The 27375-nt window shown below is 38.0% G+C and overlaps 1 protein-coding gene across 8 annotated transcripts in view; it reads left to right on the plus strand.

Annotated features, from left to right (window-relative positions):
* Positions 1-302: 302 nt before the first annotated feature.
* The window catches only part of ERBIN (erbb2 interacting protein), a 111673-nt gene continuing 84600 nt past the window's right edge, over positions 303-27375 (plus strand). For 4 of the 8 annotated variants that reach the window (XM_059916493.1, XM_059916498.1, XM_059916499.1 and 1 more), the window contains exon 1: positions 303-1323. The gene's annotated coding sequence lies outside the window, so the exon portion shown is untranslated. The remainder of the gene's footprint in view (positions 1324-27375) is intronic. The other 4 variants (XM_059916496.1, XM_059916494.1, XM_059916492.1 and 1 more) reach the window with 2 other exon arrangements.

The raw sequence follows: 27375 nt of genomic DNA on the forward strand, positions 1-27375 counted from the left end.
GAAGGCCTCCCAGGCCTGGGCCTGAGCGGGCCTCATGCCGCGCTTCGCAAGCGAACCCCTGGCCGCCGCCGGCCCCACCCCCCGGTCCCCGGCCCGCAGCCCCGGGCCCGCAGCCCCACCCCCCCCACCGACGTCGGCCCGCGCCGCCCCCGCGTGCGGTGACTGGCTCGCGCCGGCCTCCAGCCAGACTGTTGGCGGTTGGGGCGAAGCCCGCGGGAGGCTGCCCCGCCCCCGCCCCCGCCCCCGCCGCGGAGCCGCCGCCGCGCGCAGCCTCTTCCCCCCTCCCCGGCGGGGCGGTGGCGCTGTTGCCGCCGCGGCCTGTGAGGCAGTAACTCCTCTCCGCCCCAGCCCCCTTCCTCCTCCTTTCTCTCCTCTCCCTCCCTCCCCTCCCCGCCCCTCGCAGTCTCTCGCTCGAGTGAATGTGGCGCGGTGGCGCGGGACGCAGCCTCGGCCCCTGCCGCGGCCCCGCGAGCTCGTGAGGAGACGAAGCCGCCGCCTGCCCCCACCCCCTGCGCTTCTCGGGGGAGCTACCGCCGCCGGGGAAGAAGAACGAGGAGGGGAGCGTGGGGACGGCGGCGGGGAAACGGGAGAGGGAGGAGAAGAGGGCTCGAGGGCGAGAAGGGAAAGCGGGGAGGGACGGACGGAAGGACGGACGGCCCGACGGACGGCCCGGGGAGGGGGCCGCCATCGAGCCTGTCCGGCCCCTCGGCTCTAGCTCGGGGCGGCCGCGGCGGCGGCGCAGGCGAAGGGCGCGGCAGGCGCTATCGAGACAATAACCCCGCCGCCCGGCTCCGGGGGCGGCGGCGAGAAGGAGGTGGCGGCCTAGCGCGGCCGAGGCTCGCCCAGCACCCCGGCGGTGTCTTCGCCCCCCGCCGGCCAGGTTCGGCCGCCGTCGGGTGTCGGGGCGCGCGGGTCGCCCGGAGTCCCAGGCTGGCAGCTGACGCCCCCTGCCCTCCCCCTCCCCGGCGCGCGTGGAGCTGGTTTTCCGGGTTCCCCTGGACCGAGTTGGATCCTGCTGCTCGCCACGGCAGGAAGTGAGTTTCGCACGGTAATTCCGGGCGGTGTCACGAGTGAAAAGTTTTTGTTTTTCGGCGGAGATCCTAGTTGGGTCTGGGAAACTCCTGCAAAACTCGAGACCAGGAAACCAGTCTGCGTCCCAGCCCCCACCAAAGCCACCTACTCTTCCTACTGCGGGAGGCCACTTCACATCCGCTCTCACCAGAGAGAGAAATTCGGCTGGATCCGAAGTGACTAATGAAGGGAAGGAAATCATGTCAGGCGAAGCCTTGAAAAAGCGGCCCTGAGACACTGCCCGACCGAAAGGTAATTTTCACAAGTGTCTACGAGTCACAAAGCTCCCGGGCCAGGAAAGTGAGGGAACTTTAGCGTTTTTCACTTTTTCTGAAGTTCACCTAGATTCTCCCTTTCTGATGTCGAATTGGATAGTGTTTTGGGTGCTGAATAGTAGAACTGATTTTATTCCCTCTTCTACCATCTGGACTCTGGTTATTTTAGAAGAGGTTGTAAGAGTGCGGTGGGTCGAAAAGTTTTCAGCAATGCGAGGAAGGAGTGCCTTTGTTCGGCACAAGGTCCAGAAGTTTTAGTTTCCCGGAACATATACGATGTATATTTCTGATTTATTAAGTTGCTGAACCTGGCAACTTTTTGTTTTGGAAGAAAGTTAGGTCACTGCGGGGAGGGATTTGCTGCTGCTGAGATGGCTGCCACATTTGTTTATACTGTTACCGATTACTTGGCTTTTGTGTTTAATTGTATATAGAGATTTTTTTAGTACCAACCTTTATGGGTATATTTCATTTGGATCTTATAAGCCAAAAACCTTTGCCATTCTTAGTCGTTTTTCTAGGTGGGTAATACATTTCTTCAATAACTTGTTCCTTTCAGACATTTAGAACTTGATAATACTTGTTGGGTTAATTAATTGAAAGCAACTGTCGGCTAGGTTTTTCTTGTCACTGACTTAGTAGAAAGAAAAAGGAGGGAGTAAGTATTATGGACAAAGAGAGAGTTATAATTAAAAAACAAACGTAAACACCTGTAAGTGGTTTGGTTTGTTAGGACTTATGTGCAGTTCAGAACAGAAGATACAGGAAGGGAAATAGAACGCTTGAAACAATTTTCATGGGCATCACGTTGATTGTGATAAACAGCTGTGCTTTTTGAATAGTACAGTATTTACATTTTTGTGTTGGCCCAAGTGTTTTGGCTGGTTCTGCCGCCCAGAAAGTGATGAGTATCTGCCTTGGGGGCAGGGATTAGTGAAGCAGGGGGACATTCCACCAGTCAGTTATAGATGTAAACACTTCTGAACCAGTCGGTAGTCTGTATAGATGAAACTAGTTTTGGTCGCAGCAAACACAAACGGTTTCTTCAGTGGTGTTTTAATGTGTGTCTTTTTAAGGTTGGTTTCCCCCCCCAGTACTTTTGTGGTAAAGGGAGGTGAAAGATAGTACTGTGCTTTTGAATAAATATTAAATAAATATGGTATTTTGTTGGTAGGTGTATCTTAAATATAAACTGATGTTTATTTGCCCATGCTACCTCAAGGAAAAATAGGTGGCTTTCTTTAGTTCAAAGAAGAGAAAAGGTAGGTCTTAAAGGACAGGATCAAATTATTTCACAAGTATATTTCAAAATGGGAATCTTTTAAGTCTTACTCTGTACTGTTTTGAATTTTTCCCTAGAGCTTAGTCTCTGGAGCTCCTTTTTAAAATTTTTTTAATTTTTTAAATTGTTGGTAAGATTTGTGACCCATCAGGTAATTCCTGTTAGGTCAAAAGTGGCTTTATCAAGAAATTTAAAGCGTATAACTAATCTACTTTATGATTTTGGGACGTATCATCAGGCAGCGAAAGAGGTTATTCTTGGGCATCTGAAAGAGGGGAACAAAATAAATGGCATTGAACTTCGGTTTCCTTATATGGTTTATACTTGGCTTCAGAGCAGCAAAACCTTAATAGAGCAAGTCTTTTATAGAGAATTATCACTTTGCGAAAATGTTTCTCTGCATTAGTGAATTTTACTTATAAAAACTATTATAGCCCTTGAAAATACCTACTTAAATAAATCCCTGTTTTTAAATATAGTTCTTGATTTTTTTTTTTTTTCCTTGAGGGAGCAATAGTATGTTTAAATGCAGACAATACATTTTTAAAAGTGAGATGTTCACCTTTGTAGTTGCCTTTGAGTCCTTTTTTTCCCCTTAACAAAACAAAATTTACTTTTCAGTTTACTTAGAATTTTATTAGGTTAGCACTGAATTAACGTAATGAATTTTAGGTTTTATACTATTGTCAAACTATAAATATTTTTCAAAGTCTCGTTTAAAATGTGACAGTGAAAAGAGGTTTAAAAAAGATGATAATCAATTAAAATATTTAAAAATGGCTTCAAATTTTGGATACTGTTAACATTGTGTGGGTTTTCTTAGATTAAATTGGCAAATCTAGAGTACGTCCAAGGTGTTTGCGCAAAATGCGCTCTTAATGGCACTGTTTATTGAAGGTACTTAAGAGTATTCCATAGTGATAATCTTAATCTTTCAACTAATTAATTCAAATATTATGTTATGAAGTCTGCCTGCTGTTTGAGAACAAACTATTACAAACTTTTCATGTATAAAAAGCTTACAGCGGTTCAAATACGGAAAGCAAATTTTTATTGCATGTTTTTTATTAATGAAGTGATAATTATAGTTAGAGACATTTTGCATGTATCATTGGTAAATCTCTAAAATTCAGGTATTTTAGGAATATTGGTATTGAGCTCTTGGTAGTAAATGATACCTTTAAGAAACACAGGAAAATTTCAGAAAATTAGGTGCATATTTGGGCATTTATTTTAAATAATTGTTTATAGATGACATGGTTTAGAGTTTAAGCTGTTTTTCGCTTAGAAATAGATTATGGCAGTGTTTACAAAGTATTTGGGATTATGCAGATTTTAACGATGTTGGATAGGAAAGTAATTTTTTTTTTTGTAATTGCTGCTTACCTAGATTCTCTTTAAACAGACTTGTTGCTTGCGTTTTTTTCCGTTGCTCATCCATTTCTTTGTCACATGTCTTGTTTTTTTTTCTGGGAACACCTGTGTTATAGTCCTAAAGATACCTTTCTCTTTTCCTTTCCTGATAATGTATATTGTACCCGTGTTTAGCTGTTCATAATAGATTATTCAGGTTTTTTTAAAAAATTAGTTAATTAGTTTATTTTTTGGCTGCGGTAGGTCTTTGTTGCTGCACACGGGCTTTCTCTAGTTGCAGTGGCTTCTCTTGTTGTGGAGCACGGGCTCTAGGCGCGTGGGCTTCAGTAGTTGTGGCGCACAGGCTCAGTAGTTGTGGCTCGCGGGCTCTAGAGCGCAGGCTCAGTTGTGACTCGTGGGCTTAGCTGCTGCACGGCATGTGGGGTCTTCCTGGACCAGTGCTTGAACCTGTGTCCCATGCGGATTTTTTTTTTTTTAATTTATTTATTTAATTTATTTTTTATTTTTGGCTGCGTTGGGTCTTTGTTGCTGTGCGCGGGCTTTCTCTGGTTGCGGCGAGTGGGAGCTACTCTTCGTTGCGGTGCGCGGGCTTCCCATTGCAGTGGCTTCTCTTGTTGCGGAGCTTGGGCTCTAGGCGCACGGGCTCAGTAGTTGTGGCGCATGGGCTTGGTTGCTCCTCGGCATATGGGACCTTCCCGGGCCAGGGCTCGAACCCGTGTCCCCTGCATTGGCAGGTGGATTCTTAACTACTGCGCCACCAGGGAAGTCCCGATTATTCAGTTTTTAAATGCACACTGTTTGCCATGAAAAATGTGTATGTGGATTATGCTCTATAATATCTACTTTTGAATTTTCTAAGGAAATAAGCTCAGCACTTCTACCTTCTACTTTTCTGTGATTTACTCCCTATTATTTTTTGTTTATTTCTTGATGCCTATCATCGCTTGAAATGTACTACATCATTTTTCAGATTTAACTTTTTCTGTCTTTATAAAAAAAGAAATCTAGCTGTTATTCAGCTTTCTCTTCTAATTCCTTTATCTTGTATTTTTATAGCTTCATTTACTTCCCCTATTTTCTTCATGTTCAGTTCTTGTTTTTTAATTATATTTTGCCCTTTTCTTTGTGAACTTTACTAGTCTATGCTTATCACTTCAAAAGTTGTTTAAAACATGAGTAGAAAATATTTATTTGCTCAGCTCCATTGAACTCTGTATATCCCTTTTCATTCCAACTCAGTTTACATGTCAGTATTAACCTAATACTCATCAGTGTATTTGTTTTTATTTATGTTTTGTTTCCTCAATTCTTTTTTTCTCTTTAATATCACCAGATTTACCTCTGTTAAGATAATATCATGGTGTTATGTATTCTTATATTAATTAACCCTCCCCCCAATACCTTCTTGCTTTATTATGCTTTTGGCCTCTTAAAACACACAAGCTTATACCTCTGTACCTCCCTTCTCTATTTGTTCCTTTCCTTCCTGTCCTACCTCCAAATTAGGTGTCTTCTCTGTCAGTGTCCCTAAATTTTTGAAATTGCCTCCTTTTGTCTGTTTTTATGAAATAAGCAGAGTGGAATTCTATCACTCACTTTATTCTTCTCACTTCACATTTTGTTCCAGGTACCATTGGATAAAGGCCACGCCAGGCTTTCTAATTGATAGTATGTGAGACAGTAGGAAAGAATATCTAAAAGTTAAGTTAATAAAAGAAGATTCTACTTATCTGGAGGTTATTTATCTACCTATGACTTAAGGTATATAGAGTGTAGTAGAAGAACTAGAAAATAATAAAAGAGACATTTAAGTAATCAAAACAGATGTAATAAAATCTGGGGACTTCATTCATAGGGACATCCTTATTTAGAGCCCGTTTGTTTTTGATTATACTGAGCTGTTTCCTGCCTTTTTGATGTACTAGAAGAGGTGAGAAAGCACACTGACAGCATCATGAAGCTAGGGCCTATCGTATTGGGTGGACCAAAAAGTTCGTTCAGGTTTTTCATAAGATGTTGCAGAAAAACCGAAACAAACTTCTTGGCCAACCCAATACAGTGAGGGAATAGAAGAGTGGAAAAGAAGTCTGAGTAACTTAGAAAACAGAGTAGTCTCACAACATGGGAAATATAGCCCATATTTTGTAATAAGTGTAAATGGAAAGTAACCTTTAAAAATTGTATACAAATAAAAAATTAAAAAAAATAGAGTAGTCTCAGACAACTTGCTTTGCGGATGAGTGCCTTATACATTTTATTTGTCCTTAGGAGGATTCACTCTATTATAGCATAGTATAATTACAAGTAATAGTAACTAGCCCTAAGGCAGCTGTTCTCAAACTCTTTGGTCTTAGGATCCCTTTACTCTCTTAAAATTTACTAAGAACCCCACAGAGCTTTAGTTTATGTGGGTTATATTTATTATATTTCCTGTATTACAAATTTTTAAAAATTAATTAAAAAATAATAAACCATTGCCTGTTAGTGTAACCCTCTTTTAATAAAAATATTTTTAATTAAAAAAATTAAATTAGGTTTTTTTAAAAAACCTGTTTTCCAAAACAAATCTTTAGCAAAGAGTGGCATTGTTATATGTATTTGGAAGTCTCTTGTGTTTGGTTGAATAGAAAACAGCTTGATTCTCATATCTGCTTCTGCATTCAATCTTGCAATATATTGTTTTGGTTGAAGTATATGAAGAAATCCTGTATTATACAGACACATGGTTGGAAAAGGAAGAGGTATTTTAGCCAACATTTGACAAGTGGTAGTTTTTTAAAGGAGAGCTGCAGTGTTGAATCTGAAACCATATCACTGAATTTTCCATTTCTTGTTATCTGAAAATCCGTGGTATACCTTGCACTTTGAATGAATCTTTCACCTGTTTATGATTTTGTAACACCGTGTATTGGTTGTTTGGGAAATACAGGTTCATTGAGTTATACATTTTTTCCCCAGAGTTGACACATTTCATTATGCAGTAACAAAACCAAAAAAGTTGTTAATGTCACCAGTAATCTCATCAGAAGTCCTTAATACGAAGCTGTAAAGCTCAGGGTGGCAGATACAAGTTTTCCACAATTCTAAATTTTCACTTGGAAGCTCGAATATTAATCATTGGTAACAAATACTGTCAGTGTTTTTCCCTTGAAGTTACAGGCTTACTTGGTTTATTTTTGAGAAAATGTGTGCCAAATTCCTAAGTCTATATAACCATAATTTCTCATTCTCTCTTTAAGGTCAAAATGTTCCATTAAAAAAAGGCTAATTTAGTTCACAACTCAAAGTAATATACACAAGTGCTCTTCCTCAAGATTGCTATTTCTCCACATAGAATATGAAGAAGACATGTATCGAAGAGTTGAGACTTAATAAAATTATTATTTTGGGAGGGGGATTCTCTGGCGGTCCAGTGGTTAGGACTCACTGCAGAGGGCTGGGGTTCGATCCCTGCTCAGGTAACTAGGATCTCGCAAGTCACACGGCACGACCAAACTAAAAAAAAAAAAAATTTTTTTTACTGCTTCATTAAAGGTATACTTAAGTGAAAGTGGCATTTGAAAAGAAATCTGGGAATATGTAATGGTGCTAGTCGAGCTTGATGTCACTGTGTTTGTGCTAAGATGCTAGCGATTTTACCCACCGTTGCTGTCAGTATAGTGGGAAAGGGCAAATGATGTTTTAATATGATGATGAAAATAGTATTGACCGTGAAAAGTCCTTGAAAGTCTCCCAGGACTTCCAGGGCCCATTGACCACACTTTGAGAACTTAGGTGGATGTTGGGATTTGTGGAGCTTTTGTTACTTGCTTTGATTTTTTTTTTTTTTTTTTTTTTCATTCTGGGAGAATCCTGAGGCTTGATTGTTTAGCTCATTAATTTGGTCTTCAGTTCTTTTCAATTATTTCATTACTTTTTTGGGAAGGAAAATAGAATTTCTAAGAACTCTTGCTTTGCATTTTCATAGTAGTTGATTTTTATTTTTTGGTTGTATTTTTGGTCCACACATAAGCTCTTGAATCTCTGGGATATATATTACTTTTACATTGACTTCTGTTTGCTCTGTTAACAATATAGGAAGTTTGTTCTTGTGCTTGGTATATCCATCATGCTTTTGGTTTTTCCTCAAATGTTAGATTTTTTCATGGTAAAGTTTTATATGATGGTCCAGACTATACTGTATTGGTCATTTAAGTGTATTTCCCCAGCCCAAGTGAATCCCAGTTTTTCTGTCTTTGGTATATTTAGCTAATGGGTTTCTCCTTAGGGTAGCTTGTCCTCTTACTCATATTTCCTGTCCCTCAGGAGATAATATTCCCCTATTTCACAGTTATACTGTCCAAATGTCAGATCTCCCACAGTACAGAGAGTTGTGCTGGAGGCCTTAGCCATGCAGCTGTTCTACTATGGTTTTATTACCTGGCTGACTGCCCGGGACACACACTTCTTCCAATGCTTCTTGCTAAGAAAACTTATCCTTTTTGGAGATCCCACTTTATACTTGTCTTGTGTATCTGGTTCTTCAGATGTGTTTTGTTGTCATCCGCCCTTTCCACCCCCCCACCCCCCGCCCCCCGCCCCAATCCACTTTTTTTAAAATTTTATTTTATTTTATTTATTTTTAATTAATTAATTTATTTATTTTGGCTGTGTTGGGTCTTCGTTTCTGTGCGAGGGTTTTCTCTAGTTGCGGCGAGCGGGGGCCACTCCTCATCGCGGTGCGCGGGCCTCTCACTATCGTGGCCTCTCTTGTTGCGGAGCACAGGCTCCAGATGCGCAGGCTCAGTAATTGTGGCTCACGGGCCTAGTTGCTCTGCAGCATGTGGGATGTGGGATCTTCCCAGACCAGGGCTCGAACCCGTGTCCCCTGTATTAGCAGGCAGATTCTCAACCACTGCGCCACCAGGGAAGCCCCCCAATCCACTTTTTATTCTCTACAAATTCCTTTCTGTTCTTATCTGTAGATGTACCCCTCCTAGGTTTTTTAGTGCCACTATAGTTTTTTTTTTTGTAATTTTTTTTTTCATATTTTAAAGTTTGGAACAATGACAGATACACAGAAAAGTTAGTAGCATAGTACAAAGAGTTTTTTTTGTTCCTGAACCATTTGATAGTAAGCTGTCCATCTCTGATGCCTCATCACCCCCAAATACTTTAATGTTTATTTCCTACAAACAAGGGCATTCTCCTACATAATAACATCATAACTATTAAATTAGAAAGTTAACAAGAATACATTACTAACATCTCAGTCTGACAAATTGTCCCAATGTCTTTTAGATTAAAAGTAGAATCATGTATTGCGTTTAGTTGTCATGTCTCTTTAGTCTTCTTTAATCTGGAACAGTTTTTATCTTTACTTTCAGGGGACTGACTTGACACTGAAGATTATAGCTCTAGCTATTTTGTAGAATAACCCTTAATTTGCATTTCTCTGACATTTTAATTAGATTTTGATTAGATTTTCATTATTAGATCTTTGGCAGGATTATCATGGAAGTGATGTTGCATTCTTCTCCTGTATCTTATCAGGTGCCAGGCAATTTCAGTTGTCCCACTATTGATAGGAATTGGTTATGTGATTAAGGTTGTAAGTGCCAGACATCGCCTATGTCAAGGTACTCCTTTCTCATTTGTAATTAATAAATATTTTTGGGCTAGGTGTTGAAACTATGTAAATATTTTGTTCCTCATCAGATTTTTAATGTATTCCTTTATTTACATCTCTGTCTATTCATGATTACCTATTATATTCACTGAGTTATAATCTACTATCATTTATTTTGGTACTTAAATTGTTGTTGATTAGGCTAGTGGGAACCCCTTCCAGCTGGTTTATTTTCTTTTTGACATACCTCTTCCTTCTTTGAGCACTTTTTTGTATCTAGCACAATATGCTGTTCCAGACTTAACTTCAAACTTGCTCCAGTTATTTTTAGTGGAAGATGGTACTTAGAAGCCAAGATTGGGGCACTTCTTGTGCTCATTGCTCTTGGGGTGTTGCTGCACCTGGCCTTCTTAGCATATAGAGGTAGGGGATATTTTTATGTGCGCACACGTACACATTCACATTTACATCTATATTTCTGTAAATATAGAATGATTTCGCAATGGTACTTCTGGTTCTAATCCAGCACCACAGAGTTCATTCTAGTGTTTTCCCTTTCCATATTTGTAACTTTTTTCTGATAGTGAGAACTAGTTTTGTTTCTGTACTTTTTTTTTTTTGGTGAGGGAGATGAGTTAAACATTTGATCAGACATTTTCAGCCAGAAGTCCCTGTAGTCCAGTTAATTTTTGACGTATTTCTAAAGGGATAAAATTCTAAAATGTAGCACATGGTAAAATATACTTAGGTGAAATATTTCATTCCTTAGCAATTCAAGGTTACTATATGAAAGGTGGATGGAATGAATCAGTACGTTTATGGTCTATGTTGGATAGGTTCCTTGTGGAGATAATGTTGGGGCTCGATTTTAGTATGAATGCAGTGATTTTGGTGCAATTGTATTTTTCCATATGAAGGTTTTATTGTTTATATAATCCCAAAGTTTGGAGCATGTATCTTATTTTCTTGATAATTGTGTCCTTGGAATTTCAAACCTTAGACCAATTCTAGAATGCTGTGGGCTGGGGTGGGAGAAAGTTGTGTCATTTGTATTAGGGCCAACACAAGAAACGTGTAATCTAAAAATGAATCTCCTTGCCAAGGCTATCACCCAGTCTAGAATAAGTTGGTTTGACTTCCCCCATCCCTGGAGATTTTGGAAGTGATTTTAGAGGCATATTGGGATATCTTTTTGTGGCTAGAGTAGATTTACTCTCAGTCTTTTAGGAAAAGATAAGGATCCTGGTGGCAACAAACGGATTCTTTGGGTGCCCTGTTAATCTCTGGGGACTTGAAAAGATTTAGTTAATTGTCCTGGGGCTAGCTGAAGAATATCAGAGACTGTGTATAGTAGTTGCAGTTCGATGGGTCAGAGATACCTGATAGCAGCATAATGTCCTGTATGCTCTTTCTTTTGAAAATTGTTCCCAAGCCAGAAACGCTGAGAGTCTGTCTATCTTCTTTATCTTTTTTGAACTTGGTTATTGAAATCAGTACCGTTTCTATCAATTCAATCTTTTAGGTATCTATAGAGTGACATACTTTAGGGTAGGCTTGGAGGGCTGGACAAGGTACAAGCACTGAGAGGCTTTTGTTAGGCAAAGGGCTAAAACAATTACCTTAATTTTTTTTTTCTTACTTGTTATACAAATTCAAATACAGAAATTTATAATATAGAAGATGAAAATTCCCTATAATTCCACTTCCCAGAGATCCTCAGTGTGTTTTTTATTCTTCTGAAGACTTCTGTATGTATTCCAACATGTAAGTGTGCATGTGTGTACATGTGTAAGTATCTTTAAATAAAAATGGAAGATATATTTCATTTATATATAAGGGGATATAGTAGGTATGTATATGTGTTAATTAGCTTTAGAATTGTTTCTAGGTTGTTATACATGTTGATGAAAAATTAATCAGTCCATCTAAGAATTGGAAAATTATATTTGAGCCAAATTTGAGGATTATAACCTGGGAAGAGCATCTCAGAAAGCTCTGAGAACTATTCCACCTATTAGAAGTCAACACATAGTATATAAGTTTTTTTTGAGACAGAGGGCTGTATGATAAATTATTGACAGTTTACATAATCCAGATTTAAGTGCTATTGTGGTGGGTCATGTGACCCTTTACAAGATCAAGAAGGAATGGTATCCTTTGAGTTGTCGTGTTGATGCTGGCAGAATGTTGCTGTTTATGGTTGAGCAGGTATTCCTGCTGATGGGGGAGGTTTCGTCAATGCATAATGTGGATACACAATGCACAGTGTGAGGAGAGGGCAGAGAAAAATTTTACATTTAAATTTCTCTTGTCTTGCCATAAATATGAATTTTGTTTCATATACATGACAATGCTGTACAGAATATAAGTTTATTCTTGTATTCTTTGCATGTAAATTTTTACACTTGTATGAATTTTTTCTGGTGGATAAATACCTAAAGTGCATTTGCTATGTGTGTAGTTGAAATTGATAGAATCAAATTCTCTCTGAAGAGTTTGTATCCATTTATACTTCCACCAGTTGTATATGAGAGTACCTCTTTATGAGCATTCTTGAACAAATTGGATATTAGCTAAAGTACTTGTGCAAATCTGAGACAGGCAGCATAGTATAGTATATATATAACATAGGCTTTGGAGTCAGGTTGCAACTTACTAACTGTGATGTTGGCAAGTTAAATGTAAAAATTCTTTTAGGAATATTACATATTTGTATGCTTTTTGTGTTCTACATGGATTTAGTTGACTTGTTACTTATATGCTTTGGTTATGGTGTTTGCTATTTAGAAGTTTAAATTTTAATGTAGTCATATTTGTCAGTCTGTGCATTTTTGGGTTTAAGGGTATTCTTAGAAAGGATTAATGCCAAGATTATAAAAATAATAATCTAAGTTTTCTTACTTTGGCTTAAGGAGTGAAATAATTATCTAGATTGATTCTCTCCAAATTTCTAACCAGTTGTTGTAACACCATTTGTTGAAAAAATCATCTTTTTTACTTCTAAAATTCTATCTTTATCGATAGAAAATTCCCAAATATACTTAATCTATATGAAAGTCTTCTTTTTTATTTATTGTGTTTTTGTTATAATACTATGCTCACTTGATTTTTCCACCCCTCCTCATTATAGTATGCTTAATAGCTGGAAGTGTCAGTTTATTACTCTAGTTTTGAAAAAATTTTCCAGGTGAACTTGAATCATTAAGTTCTAAAAATACTTCTTGTTGGTATGTTGATTGAGAGTGCTTGAATTTATAGATAGTTTAAGAAGTAACTGATACCTTTACAATAGCCTATCTCTTTCTAGGAAAGTAAATTTTCCATTTATTTAATACTTTATGCCCTTCAGTGGATTTTATGATTTTTTTCTTGTCATATCCATGTTTCTTATTAGTATGCATATTTTTTGTTATTGTTAAGAATTATGTATATTTTTTCATTAAGCTTATTTCCAAAAAACTTAATGGAGGGAAGGTGAGAGCTGCTGCTGTTATGAATGGGGCTATTTCTTTCATTGTATTCTTATCTGGATACTTAAATGGAGGGAGGAGATTGATTTTAATTATTTATTACCTACTGCATTCTACTGAAGACTTTTTAAAAATTACTAATAGATTTTTAGATGGTGTGGTATATCTTCTAGGTATATAATTATAGATGAACAAGTAATAGCACTTTTGTGAAAATTGAATTATAAATATATTAAATTGTATAGTCTCATGTATTATAATTTAGTATGCATCCTGAGAAGTACTTAGTAACCTATCTTTTTTTTTTTTAAATTAATTAATTTATTTATTTTCGTCTGCATTGGGTCTTCGTTGCATTGCTCAGGCTTCTCATTGTGGTGGCTTCTGTTGTTGCGGAGCACGGGATCTAGGCACACAGGCTCCTACCTCTACTAGGCACAACTACTACTTCAGTAATTGTGGTATGCGGGCTCAGTAGCTGTGGCTCGTGGGCTCTAGAGCGCAGGCTCAGTAGTTGTGGCGCATGGGCTTAGTTGCTCTGCGGCATGTGGGATCTTCCCAGACCAGGACTCGAACCCGTGTCCCCTGCATTGGCAGGCGGATTCTTAACCACTGTGCCACCAGGGAAGTCCCAGTAACCTATCATTTTAACTGTAAAATTCTTCCCTCATATCCTTTTTCTTTTAATACAGCAGGTTCTTATTAGTTATCTATTTTACACATATTAGTGTATATATGTCAATCCCAATCTCCCAGTTCATTCCACCATCACCACCCCCTGCCCGCTTTCGCCCCTTGGTGTCCATACATTTGTTCTCTACATCTGTGTCTCTATTTCTGCCTTGCAAACCGGTTCATCTGTACCATTTTTCTAGATTGTACATATATGCGTTAATATACAATACTTGTTTTTCTGATTTACTTCACTCTGTATGACAGTCTCTAGGTCCATCCACGTCTCTACAAATGACCCAATTTCGTTCCTTTTTATGGCTGAGTAATATTCCATTGTATGTATATGTACTGCATCCTCTTTATCCATTCATCTGTCGATGGGCATTTAGGTTGCTTCCATGACCTGGCTGTTGTAAATAGTGCTGCAGTGAACACTAGGGTTCATGTGTCTTTTTGAATTATGGTTTTCTCTGGGTATATGCCCAGTAGTGGGATTGCTGGGTCATACGGTAATTCTATTTTTAGTTTTTTAAGGAACCTCCATACTGTTCTCCATAGTGGCTGCATCAATTTACATTCCCACAAGCAGTGCAAGAGGGTTCCCTTTTCTCCACACCTTCTCCAGCATTTGTCGTTTGTAGATTTTCTGATGGTGGCCATTCTGACTGGTGTGAGGTGATACCTCATTGTCGTTTTGATTTGCATTTCTCTAATAATTAGTGATGTTGAGCAGCTTTTCATATGCCTCTTGGCCATCTGTGTGTCTTCTTTGGAGAAATGTCTGTTTCCTCATTTCCTTTTGTTGCTTGAGATCATCCTCCAACATTAGGATAGCAGTCTGATTGCCCAGGAGTTTCCATTTAATCATACTACACTTTCTTTCTCTAGCATTGTCTGGCTGGGGGAATTGGAAAGGGAACAAGAAAACTTGCTAAATTCTGAGGTTGATTTAAGTAGAATCCTTCTATCACTGTTCCGCCCCGTAACTGCCTCTCGAAGGTGACTTAAGTGGTATGAGAATGGCTTCTTGAACCTTGTTCCTTTACTGCTTTTTGATTTATTTCTGAGAAAAATACTACTACTTACAAACATTTTCCTTGAACTCTTAGTATTTAGTGTGATGCACAGTAGTATTATGTATATCTTTTAATGATAGTTATTTTGGTCCTTTATTTGATCATAATAGTAAACTCTCTAGCTATGTAGTTTATACACGTAGTAAATGTTTCCCAAGAGATCTTTGCCACTGCTTATACCCTAGAGTTTATTTTTGTCAATTTACATGTTTCACTGACCTTGATCTTGTCCTTCCTTTTAATATACTTAATAGATAATTTGGTATAAATGAAAGACGTTCCCCAGAATGCTGATATTTTCCTCATATTCAGTGGATTTTATCACTGAAAGCGACTTAGAAACAGTCTAGTCTAAGTAACCACTCTTTTCTTTTCAATTAACAGAAGGGGAAACTTTTGGCCCAGAGGGAGAGGTGAAATCCTAGAGGTCATTTAGTTTATTAGTGACATAAGTGAGATTCAAAAAATAAATCCAGGGAGTTCCCTGGTGGTCCAGTGGTTAAGACTTGGCGCTTTCACTGCCATGGGCTTGGGTTTGATCCCTGGTCGAGGAACCAATATCCCACAAGCTGCGTGGTGTGGCCAAAAAAAAAAAAATCCAGGTTTCCTGACTCTGGCTTTTTTTTCCCTTATACCAGAATTTTACTAGGTATGTTCGGAAGTAGATAGTTTCTGTAGAATAGCACTATTTTTTTTTAATTTGCTAAATGTTTATTTTGTGCCTCCTTTCAATTCTCATCTTCCCTCCCCCTCCCCCAGCTTTATTGAGATACAGTTGACATGTAACATTGTGTAAGTTTAAGGTGTATAGTGGGTTGATTTGATACACATGTATTGCCATATGATTACTACCTTTGGGGTAGCTAACACTTCCATCACCTCACATACTCACCTTTTCCTTTTTGTGGTGAGAGCATTTAAGATCTACTCTCTTAGCAACTTTCAAGTATATAATACTTGTTAACTATAGTCAATCATAATGCTGTGCATTAGATCCCTAAAACTAAATCCTTCTTTCCTTTGTTTCTCCTCACCCCCCTCCCCAGAACTATACTTCTAACTGGCAGCTAGAACAGCACTATTTTCCAAATATTTTTAATAGATGTTATAGAAAAAAAGTTCTGGGTTCAGGTAAGTGAGGACACCTTGAGTTAATACACCTTTTCTTTTTCCTTTGGCACATGCTAGTTTGTCATAGATGATTGTTTTTAATTTTAGAAATAACTGCAATACAGCTCAGTTTACAAATAAAAAGAAAAGCATCAATATTTGAGCCAAGAAGTTTCATGGAAAGAGTTATACTAAAGCAGCATGCAATTTGTAATCTCACATTTTAAAAAATATACTTTTATTTTTTTGCCTCTTCTCACCATCCAGCCAAGCTCAAGTACCATTGTTTCCACTGAAGCTTCCCCAGATATTTGAGAAGTTTTCCCTTCTTTGGATTTATAACTTAAATTTTTTTTAGATTATGATAAAGTTCACATAACATAAACTTTACTGTCTTAACCATTTTTAAGTGTACAGTTTAGTGGTATTAAGTACATATTGTTGTGCATCAATCACCACCATCCACCTCCAGAACTCTTTTCATCTTGCAAAATTGCAACTCTGCGCATTAAACAGTAATTCCCTGTTCCATTCCTCTTCCTCCCAGCTGTTGGCAGCCACCATTCTACTTAATTTTCTCTATGATTTTCACTACTTTAAGTGCCTCATAAAAATAGAATCGTATAATATTTGTCCTTTTGGTTCCAGCATATTTCACTTAGCATAATGTCCTCAAAGTTCATTTGTGTTGTAGCATATGTCAGGATTTCCTTTTTAAGGCTGAATATTCCTTTGTATGTACCACATTTTGCTTCACTATTCATCTGTCATGGACACTTGGGTTGCTTCCATGTTTTAGCTATTGTGAATAATGCTGCCATAAATATGGGTGTACAGATACTACTCTTCAAGACCCTGATTTCAATTCTTTTGGGTATATACGCAGAAATGGAATTGCTGGAACATATGATAATCTCATTTTTAGTTTTTTGATGAACTGCCATATTGTTTTCCACAGTTACCTGTACTATTTTATTTTACATTTCCACCAACAGAGCACAAGTGGTCTAATGAGAGGTCTAATTTCAGTACGTCCTTGCCAACACTCCCTTTCTGTTTTGTTTTGTTTTGTTTTGTTTTTTTGGATAGTAGCTATCCTGATGTGTGTGAAGGTGGTATCTCATCATTTTGATTTACATTTCCTTAATGATGAGTGATTTTTGAACATCTTTTTATATGCTTGTTTATATGTTTTCTTTGGAGAGATGTCTTTGCTCATTTTTGAATCTGGTTGTTCTGTTGTTGTTGAGCTTTAGGAGTTCTCTGTATTCTGGATGTTAATCCCTTACCCAGATATATGATTTGCAAATATTTTCTCCCATTTTGTGGGTTACCTTTTTCTCTGTTGATAGTGGCTTGAGGCACAAAATTTTTTTAATGTTGATGAAATCCAGTTGTCTAATTTTTCTTTTGTTGCCTCTGCTTTTGGTGTCATAGCCAGGAACTCACTGCCAAATCCAGTGTCGTGAAGTTTTTCCCTATGTTTTCTTCTAAGAGTTTAGTTTGCATTGTAACTTTTAAAAAGTGCTTAGCTATTTATTTAAAACTTAAATATATAAACTCTTCTAATTATTTTTGGATATTTTGGTTAGCTTAACTAAATTTTTTCTTTTTTAAATAAAAGTAAAAATGCTAGCATTTTTCTCTCTTCCCTTAGTTTATTAATGTTGCATTTTGGGCTTCTCTTTGGAGCTAAGCCTTTTATTTTGAGATAATTGTAGATTCACATACAGTTTTAAGAAATAATATAGTGAGATTTTTTCCCCTTGAGGCAACATCTTGAAGAATTATAGTACAGTATCACAACCAGGATATTGAAATTGATAGGATACAAAATAGTTCCATCATCACAAGAATCCCTGTTGTTGCCCTTTTATTACTACAATAACATCTCCTTCCCATACTTCCCTCCCTCCCTTTTTGTCTTTTCAAAACTGTATGAATGGGGGCTTCCCTGGTGGCGCAGTGGTTGAGAATCTGCCTGCCAATGCAGGGGACACGGGTTCGAGCCCTGGTCTGGGAAGATCCCACATGCCGCGGAGCAACTGGGCCCATGAGCCACAACTACTGAGCCTGCGCGTCTGGAGCCTATGCTCCGCAACAAGAGAGGCCGCGATAGTGAGAGGCCCGCACACCGCGATGAAGCGTGGCCCCCGCTTACCACAACTAGAGAGAGCCCTCGCACAGAAACGACCCAACACAGCCAAAAATAAAAATAAATAAATAAAAATTAAAAACAAACAAAAAAACCCCAGCAACATCTTATTAAAAAAAACTGTATGAATGGAATCATACAGTATATAACTTTTGGGATTGGCTAATTGCCTAATTCCCTGGAAATTCATCAAAGTTGTTGCTTATAGTAATAGTTCATTGACTTTTTTAAAAAATTATTAGCACCTTTAATTAATTAATTAATTAATTAATTATTTTTGGCTGTGTTGGGTCTTCGTTTCTGTGCGAGGGCTTCCTCTAGTTGCGGCGAGCGGGGGCCACTCTTCATCGCGGTGCGCGGGCCTCTCACTATCGCGGCCTCTCTTGTTGCGGGGCACAGGCTCCAGACACGCAGGCTCAGTAGTTGTGGCTCACGGGCCCAGTTGCTCCGCGGCATGTGGGATCTTCCCAGACCAGGGCTCGAAGCCGTGTCCCCTGCATTAGCAGGCAGATTCTCAACCACTGTGCCACCAGGGAAGCCCATAGCTCATTGACTTTTATTGCTGAGTGGTGTTCCACAATATGGATGTACTACCAGTTTGTTTAACTATTTCATGTTGAAGGACATCTAGGTTGTTTCCAGTTTTGGACTATGAACATTCATGTACGGGTTTTTCTGTGGAGATAAGTTCTCATTTTTCTGGGATAAATGTCTAAGAGTGTAATGCTGTGTTGTGTAGTTTAATTTTATAAGAAGCTGTCAGAGTGCTTTCCAGAGTGGCTGTACTAGTTTGCATTATTCTCACCAGCAGTGTATGAGAGATCCAGTTTTTCCACATCCTTGCCAGTATTTGATGGTGTTACTATTTCTTACTTTCTTACTACTTTTTATTTTATCCGTTCTTTCTGGTACATAGTGGTATCTCATCATATTTTAATTTTCATTTCCCTGATGGTTAATGATGGTGAATATCCTTTATATGATTATTCACCATCTGTATATCTCTTCAGTGCAATGTCTGTTCTTGTTTTTCATCCACTTTCTAGTTGTTTTTTTTTTTTTTTTTACAGTTGCATTTTGAGAGTTCTTTATATATTCTAGATACTGATCCTTTCTTGATATGCGGTTTGCAAATATTTTTTTAACAGGGTCTTTTGCAGAGCAAAAGTTTTTAGTTTCATGAGGTCCAATTTATCACTCTTGATGGTTGGTGCTTAATACTCTTTGCCTATCCCTGTATTCTGAAAATTTTCTGTGTGTTCTTCTGAAAGTTCTATCATTTTACATTTAAATCTTAATCCATTTTGAGTCAGTTCTTGTATAAGGTGTGAGATTTCGGTCAAGGATATCTTTTTGGCCTCTGGGTATCCAGCTGCTCCAGCACCATTTCTTGAAAAGGCTGTATTCTTCCTCTATTGAATTGCTTTGCATCTTTGTTGAAAATCAGTTGGGAATATTTGTGTGTGTAGACATTTTTTTAAACTAAGGAGAGGTTCAAAATAGAAAATAAAAATTACATGCAGTTCCACCTCTGAGATAATTACTATTCTATTTTGTTGTGTTTCTAGTTTTTTCTTAAGCCTGTGTATGTGTGCATAAGATTATATACTTTTTGTTTTAAAAAAATTGTTCTTAACTTTGTCCTCTTTTTATTATGAGTTTTCCATTTCTGCATAAAAAGACAGCATTTTAATGGTTTTGTAATTTTATGTAGCTCTGCTGTAGTTTATTATTGATGGGATTTTATAGTGTTTCCATCTGTTATTTTCATAGCATAGTACTTAACACATAATGAATAGATTCTCAGCATATACTTGACAAATTAATTTAGACCTACTCATCATACCTTAAAAAAACAAAGTTCTACTTTTAATCTACTATCTTCTGCCGGGCATTGGCATATATACTAGTATTAGGCACTTTCTTCAGAGTAGAGTGTTTAGTTCTTTGAATTGTATACAAGGTGAAGAGGTTCCAGTGTATCAGTTTATGGAGTACAGTTTTTTCCTGCACTACAGTGTCTCACCTATATAGTCTGCTTACCATGTAGGAGCAAGGATTTGAGGTAGATTTTTGGAGGATAATATAGAATCTAGATTCTATTCTCTTCTAGCTTAGAAGTTAGATATTACAACAGCATTTAAGCGCCTACCTTGTGCTAAGAACTGTTCTAGGCTCAAGTGAGGACAAAGAATAAATATTTGAGGTCCTACTTTCCTAGTCTATAAGTAGCCCTACCTTTATTCTGATAAACAAATAAGCTGAGACACATAGGCATTCTTTTGCCAGGATCCATTGTGCCATTCAGCCTCTATACTTATGCAGTTAGCTTTCTGTATAACTTTCTAGCACTTTGGGGGTCTATTTGGAGATATTTTCAAATGATAATTCAAGGGCAGCCTTAACAGTTTTTCTTTTATTTTTTTCACCATATGATAGAGTTATTTATTAAGATCCCTGTGTGTTTAGTCTGACTTTGTTTTTTAAAACTATTTCTTCTTAAAAATAAGATTCAAGGTGACTTTTAATAGGATGTGAATACTAGTTAATAGAAATACAAAATCAGATCCAAGGAAAGGAGTGAGGAAATATATAACGTTAAAGTAATTTAGCTATGATAGAACATCAGATTTAGCTAAGCTTCCTGGGAGCCAAGGTTCTCATTACCCTGAGTAAAGAAATACATCTCAAGTTCTCCAAAGGATTCAAAGATTTTCCTTGCATTAATTTCTAAATGATTTCTAAAATGTAAATTCCCTTATGTAAGAGCTGTTGAGTAATGAATGGACAGTATTGTTGACAGTAATTTAACAACACATTCCATGACTCTCAGGCTCTTTTTTTAATATATATGTATTTTAATAAAAATAGGATGGTATAATATACAAAAAACTCAGCAAAGATGGATCATACATGAGGATAGGCTAGTGTGTTTCAAAATATTATATATATTCATATATATCACACATATATGTATACACACACATATATATATATATATATATATTTTTTTTTTTTTTTGGTACTCTTACTTGATCTAAGGGTAAAATAGACATAGACGGAGACAGTATTTTTTATACTCCTCTAACCATCACTGTTCTAATTTGGAGTTTATCTAGCCGAGTAGCAGACAGTTTCAGGATTTTGCTTTCTAATGAAAGAATGGCATATCAGAATTCTATTTTGCTTATTGATGCTCTGGAAATCAGTTGAGAGAATGGTATGTTTATTGTCAGATTAAGAAAGTGATAAGTATTTATGTCTGACTAGCCAAGCATTCCTTCTCTACAGGGGTACTTGCTATTATAAAGCTTGTGGTTTCCTCAGGAGGCAGGTTTAGAGCTGTTAATAGGCACCTAATGCAAATGCTTTACTGAGACCACTAAAATACCAAAGAATATGGTACAGATGATTCTGGCTTAACAGATTTTCAAGATTTCCAAGTGTATAACCAATCACATGTCTGCTATAAAAAAAATCCTCATAGTCCCAGGAAATGTCAAATTTTGGGCAGCATGGTGTCCCAGTTTGCTTGAGTTAGCTTTAAAAAATTTTTTTTTCAGATAATTAAAAGAGGTGACTTAGAGTGAGGTATTATTTAAAACTAAGTGGTTCCATGTTGGAATATGAGTACCACTGACAGAGATTGTAAGTCTTCCAGTTCATCTGCATCCATTCTTTTCTTCATAATAAGTAAAACATCAGGACTAGTTGTTCTCTTTCAAAATATACTTTTTTTTTTTTTTTTTCAGAGCAGTTTTAGGTTCACAGCCAAATTGAGCCTAAGGTACAGAGATTTCCTATATACAACGTTGTTCCCACATATGCATAGCCTCTCCTATTATCATCGTCCCCCACTAGAGTGGTACGTTTGTTGCAGTTAGTGAACCTACATTGACACGTAAGTATCACCCACAGTCCATAGTTTACATTTGGGTTCACTCTTGGTGTTGCACATTCTGTGGATTTGGACAAATGTATAATGGCATGTATTTGTCATTATAGTATCTTACAGAGTAGATTCACTGCCCTAAAAATCCTCTGTGCTCTGCCTGTTCATCCTCCTTCCACGCCCAACCCCTGGAAACCTCTGATCTATTCACTGTCTCCATAGTTTTCCCTTTTCTGGAATATCATGTGGTTGGAATCACATATGTGTGTATGTTTTTTTCAGGCTTCTTCTTCTTTGCAGTATGCATCTAAGGTTCCTCCATGGCTTGATAGCACATTTCTTCTTAACCTCTGAATATGTACCACAGTTTATTTATCCATTCACCTACTGAAGGACATCTTGATTGCTTTCAAGTAGTGGCAGTTATGAATAAAGCTGCTATAAACATACACCTGCAGGTTTTTTTTGTGGTCATAAGTTTCCAATTCCTTTGGATAAATACCAAAGAGCATGATTGCTGGATTGTATGGTAAGAGTACATTAAGTTTTGTAAGAAACTGCCAAGCTGTCTTCCAAAATGGCTGTACCATTTTGCATTTCCACCAGCACTGAATGAGAGTTTCACATCCTCACCAGCATTTGGTGTTGTCAGTGTTCCAGATTTTGGCCATTCTAATAGGTTTACAGTGATATCTTGTTTTAATTTGCATTTCCCTGATGACTTATGATGTGGAGCATCTTTTCATGTGCTTATTTGCCATCTGTATATCTTTGGTGACGTGAGAGTGTTAGGATCTTCGCAATTTTTTAATTGGATTGTTTGTTTTCTTGTTGGGTTTTCAGAGTTCTTTGTGTACTTTGAATAACAGTCCTTTATCAGTTGTATCTTTTGCAAATACAGTTCTCCCACATATGGGGGAGGGGGCGGGATTAGTTTGAGGACCCTCCCTTGTCCCAGGATAACAAAACCTGATGATGCTCAAGTCCCTTATGTAAAATGGCATAGTATTTGCATGTAACCAAGGCATATCTTCCCTATATACTTTATTTTTTATTTTTAAAAATTTATTTATTTATTTATTTTTAATTTTTGGCTGCGTTGGGTCTTCGTTGCTGTGCACAGGCTTCCCTCTAGTTGCAGCGAGCAGGGGCTACTCTTCGTTGCGGTGCACGGGCTTCTCACTGTGGTGGCTTCTCTTGTTGCAGAGCATGGGCACTAGGCGTGCGGTCTTCAGTAGTTGTGGCATGCGGGCTCTAGAGCTCAGGCTTAGTAGTTGGTGGTGCACGGGCTTAGTTGCTCCGTGGCATGTGGGATCTTCCCAGACCAGGGCTCGACCCCGTGTCATCTGCATTGGCAGGTGGATTCTCAACCACTGCACCACCAGGGAAGCCTTCCCCATGTACTTTAAATCACCTTGGGTTACTTATAATACCTAATACAATGTAAATGCTTTGTAAATTGTTGTAAGTATGATGAAAATACTATGTAAATTGTTTCCAGCTTGTGGCAAATTCAAGTTTTGCTTTTTGAAACTTTCTGGGATTTTTTGTCAAATTTTTAATTTTTTAAATTTTATTTATTTATTTATTTATTTATTTTTGGCTGTGTTGGGTCTTCGTTTCTGTGCATGGGCTTTCTCTAGTTGCGGCGAGTGGGGGCCACTCTTCATCGCGGTGCGCAGGCCTCTCGCTGTCGCGGCCTCTCTTGTTGCGGAGCACAGGCTCCAGACGCGCAGGCTCAGCAATTGTGGCTCACGGGCCTAGTTGCTCCGCGGCATGTGGGATCTTCCCAGACCAGGGCTCGAACCCATGTCCCCTGCATTGGCAGGCAGACTCTCAACCACTGCGCCACCAGGGAAGCTTTTTTTTGATCCAAGTTTGGTTGAATCTGAGGATGCAGAACCTGTGAATATGAAGGGCCAGTTATATTTTCTGCCAGTCTGTTGCCTGCCATTCTCTTCACATTGCAGAACAGGTTTATAGTTTTAACAAAGTCTAGCTTATTATCAGTTATTTCTTTCATGCATTGTGCCTTGGATGTTGTATCTAAAAAATCATCACCATACTCAAGGTCATCTAGGTTTTCTTCTATGTTGTCTTCTAGGAGTTTTATAGTTTCATGTTTTACATTTAGGCCTGTGATCAATTTTGATTTAATTTTAGTGACAGGTATAAGTTCTGTGTCTAGGTTCATTCCTTTGAATGTGATTGGTTGTTCTGGTACCATCTGTTGAAAAGACTGTCTTTGGTGCCATTGTATTGCCTTAAGGGCTATATTTTTTAAAATTGCATTGACTGTAATATTTTATGGATTTGTGGTCACCTTTTCTCGGAGAAAGGAAGGGGTCATTGTGAACTGGGAAGTTATTCTAATGGTGTCTATGTCATTTTTCCCTGTCATCCATTTTGGGATAGGTGGAATATCTCTGTTGAAATTTTAGAATTGTTTCCACCCATAGGCCATGGGGTTTTATTGCAAAAGACTCCCAAACTCATACATATGCCTATAAATGTTTTCTCAACAGGAATATTGAAAGTGTAATTATTATCATGTGGGTCCTTGATGTTTTTGGACCTAAGGTGTCCTTTCATTCATTGAGAATCGTTGATGATATGGAACACTGTTATACTTGGAGCTTTAAGACTTGCCTCTTGTTTGTCCTGTGATCTTTGTTTATATTTAAATGTGTATATAATAGCTAATTTAGAGGGATGTCAGAGTTCAGTATGTGAATGAATTTGGCACAAAGCACCTGGCAGTTCTTAGCTGTTCTCACAACATTTTCCCACTTCCTTTTCTACAGAGAATTTTAAAGAAATTTGTTACTTAAAAAAAGTACTTTCAAAAGTAATGTTTGACAAATTAAGGCTAATTCCACACATTGTCTATCAGATAAGCACAAGAGGATTTAGGTATAGGTGGGACATTTAGAAGTAGAAGCAGCTTAAAATTTGGGTTTGCTTCTCTTCTTCTCTACATATATAATGCTATTTTACTTAAAAAATAAATGTCTTCAGCCCTAAGAGATTTTTAGAATGAGTTAATAAAATTATAAATATACTTAAAATTTAGAATGAGTTAATAAAATTATAAATATACCTAAGATATTAATCTGAATCCTTCTAAAAGTGAAACTTTTTATACATAAGACTTTGATCAAGTGGTGGTATTTTTAAGCTTTTACTTATAAGTGTTAATTAAGCTTTTAAAATCCTTCTGTAACAAGGTGTTAAGATCTGGTTTTCTTTGGAAGGTTTGTGGTGTTTATAATCATAATTAGGCTAAGTTAACCTCAAAACAAACACATTAGCTGTACAGAAAAATGATTTCAAACCTGCCTCTCGTGTGTGTGTGTGTGTGTGTGTGTGTGTGCGTGCGTGCGTGTGTGGGTGCGCGCGCGCGCGCGCACATGCTCATTTGCTGGTTTCTACCTTTTTCTGCTCTTTGCTCGTGGTTCCTTCTCTATAGCTCCTTTTCTCTTGAACTTAGGAAATACTGTAAGGAAATTTACCTTAAGAAATTAGGGCCTTGTCTTCACCAGGTGGATTTGCATTTTAATAGAGGTTGTTTGGAGAGTGTCCAAAATAAATAATGGTGGAATTTCAAGCACTAGGGCACTTGTGTCCAGGATTTGCAAATCAGGTCATGCTTTTCAACAGCTTTGGCTCAGTTTCTAGGGCACTGTACACGCTGCATAAAAACATTTTATTTATAGACAGCTTCATTTAAAACGCCACTTAAAGAACAAAGAAGTAATTAGCATATTGAAGTGTCAGGTGGAAAGGAGGAGTCTGTGGTAAGGTAAAGGGCCTCACCTGAGCAAAGGATTTGGCTCAGTAAAGTTGTAAAACTTTAGTTGGGATTAGATTATGGGGTTGCGTATAAGTAACTTATTTTAAGGTTTTAAAGGGAGAAGGAAGGTGGTAAAATAAATTGAAATGAAAAGTCAGGTGCTAACTGAATGGGATTAGGAAATCAGTTTGGAATCTTTTGTATTAATACATCATAGTGGCATTAACCAGTGTCCTGATATTTTTTCTTTTGTTTAAGCTATTTTTCCATCGAGCTCTAATTCACATACAATAAAGTTCACCTGTTTAAAGTGTACAATCCAGTAATTTTTAGTACATTTACAGGGCCCTGCAACCATCATCATCATCTGAGTCCAAAAAATCTCATCATTTCCCCAAACTCCATACCCATGAGCAGTCACTCCTGTTTCCCACTGCCCCTAGACCCTGAACCACTAATCTGCTTTCTGTTTCTATAAATTTGCCTGTTTGAGACATTTCATAAAAATGGAATCGTACAGTATATGGCCTTTCGTGTCTGGCTTCTTTACCATAGCATAAAGTTTCCAAGGTTCATCCATGTTGTGTCCTTTATCAGTAGTTCATCTCTTTAGATAGCTGAATAATACGCATTTCATTGTATGGATATAAAACATTTTGTTTCTCCATTCATTAGTTGATAGATATTAGATTGTTTCTACTTTTTGGCCACTATGGATAATGCTGCTATGAACATTAGTTACAAGTTTTTCTGAAAGCAGGTGTTTTCAGTCCTCTTGGTTTTATACCTAGGAGTGGAATTGATGGGTCATATGGTAACTATGTTTAACTTTTTGGAGGAACTGCCAAATTGTTTTTCAAAAGTGACTACAACAATTTACATTTACATCAGCAATGTATGAGGGTTTCAATTTCTCCACATCTGTCCTGATACCTACCTTTTTTATTGTAACCATCCCTAGTTGGTATAAAATTTTATTTCTTTGTGGTTTTGATTTATATTTCCCTAATGACTGATGATGTTGATCATCTTTTTATGTGCTTATTGGCCATTGGTATTTCTTTGGAGAAATGCCTCTTCAAACCTTTGCCCATTGTTAAGTTTTGTTATTTGTCTTTTTAGTGAAAGTGAGCCCCAGCGATTTCTCTGCTGTGGGAGGCCATCTAGACCAGAAAGCAAGCATGGGCTTGTGGTTTGGGAAAGTTAATGTCCATAGAAGCAGTCCTTAACTAGTGGGAGACAGGAGCAGATGGATAACAGCTTGCCTCTCATCCTATAGGCAGACAGTTCTGAGACCTCCTGTGCGCCTGTCTCAGGGAGTTTAAGTAGAATGAACCCCAGTTGTCCTTAGGGATGACTTTGATAATATACCATTTCTTATGTTGGCTTTTCCTCCATATCTCATACTCTCACTGCTCCCTCAGGTCATTTCTTAGACAGACTATCTGCATTCAAGTCTTTACCTCAGCCTTTGTTTTTGAGAGAACCCAAACTAAGACAGGTGTCGGTAGAGTACTTAGTATTGAAAGAGTTGATAATATTTCAAGATTTGAAACTGGATGATTACCAAAGGTATGAGTATAGATAGGGAAGA

The sequence above is a fragment of the Balaenoptera ricei genome, chromosome 3 (assembly GCF_028023285.1).
Source record: "Balaenoptera ricei isolate mBalRic1 chromosome 3, mBalRic1.hap2, whole genome shotgun sequence".
Lineage (NCBI taxonomy): Eukaryota > Metazoa > Chordata > Mammalia > Artiodactyla > Balaenopteridae > Balaenoptera > Balaenoptera ricei.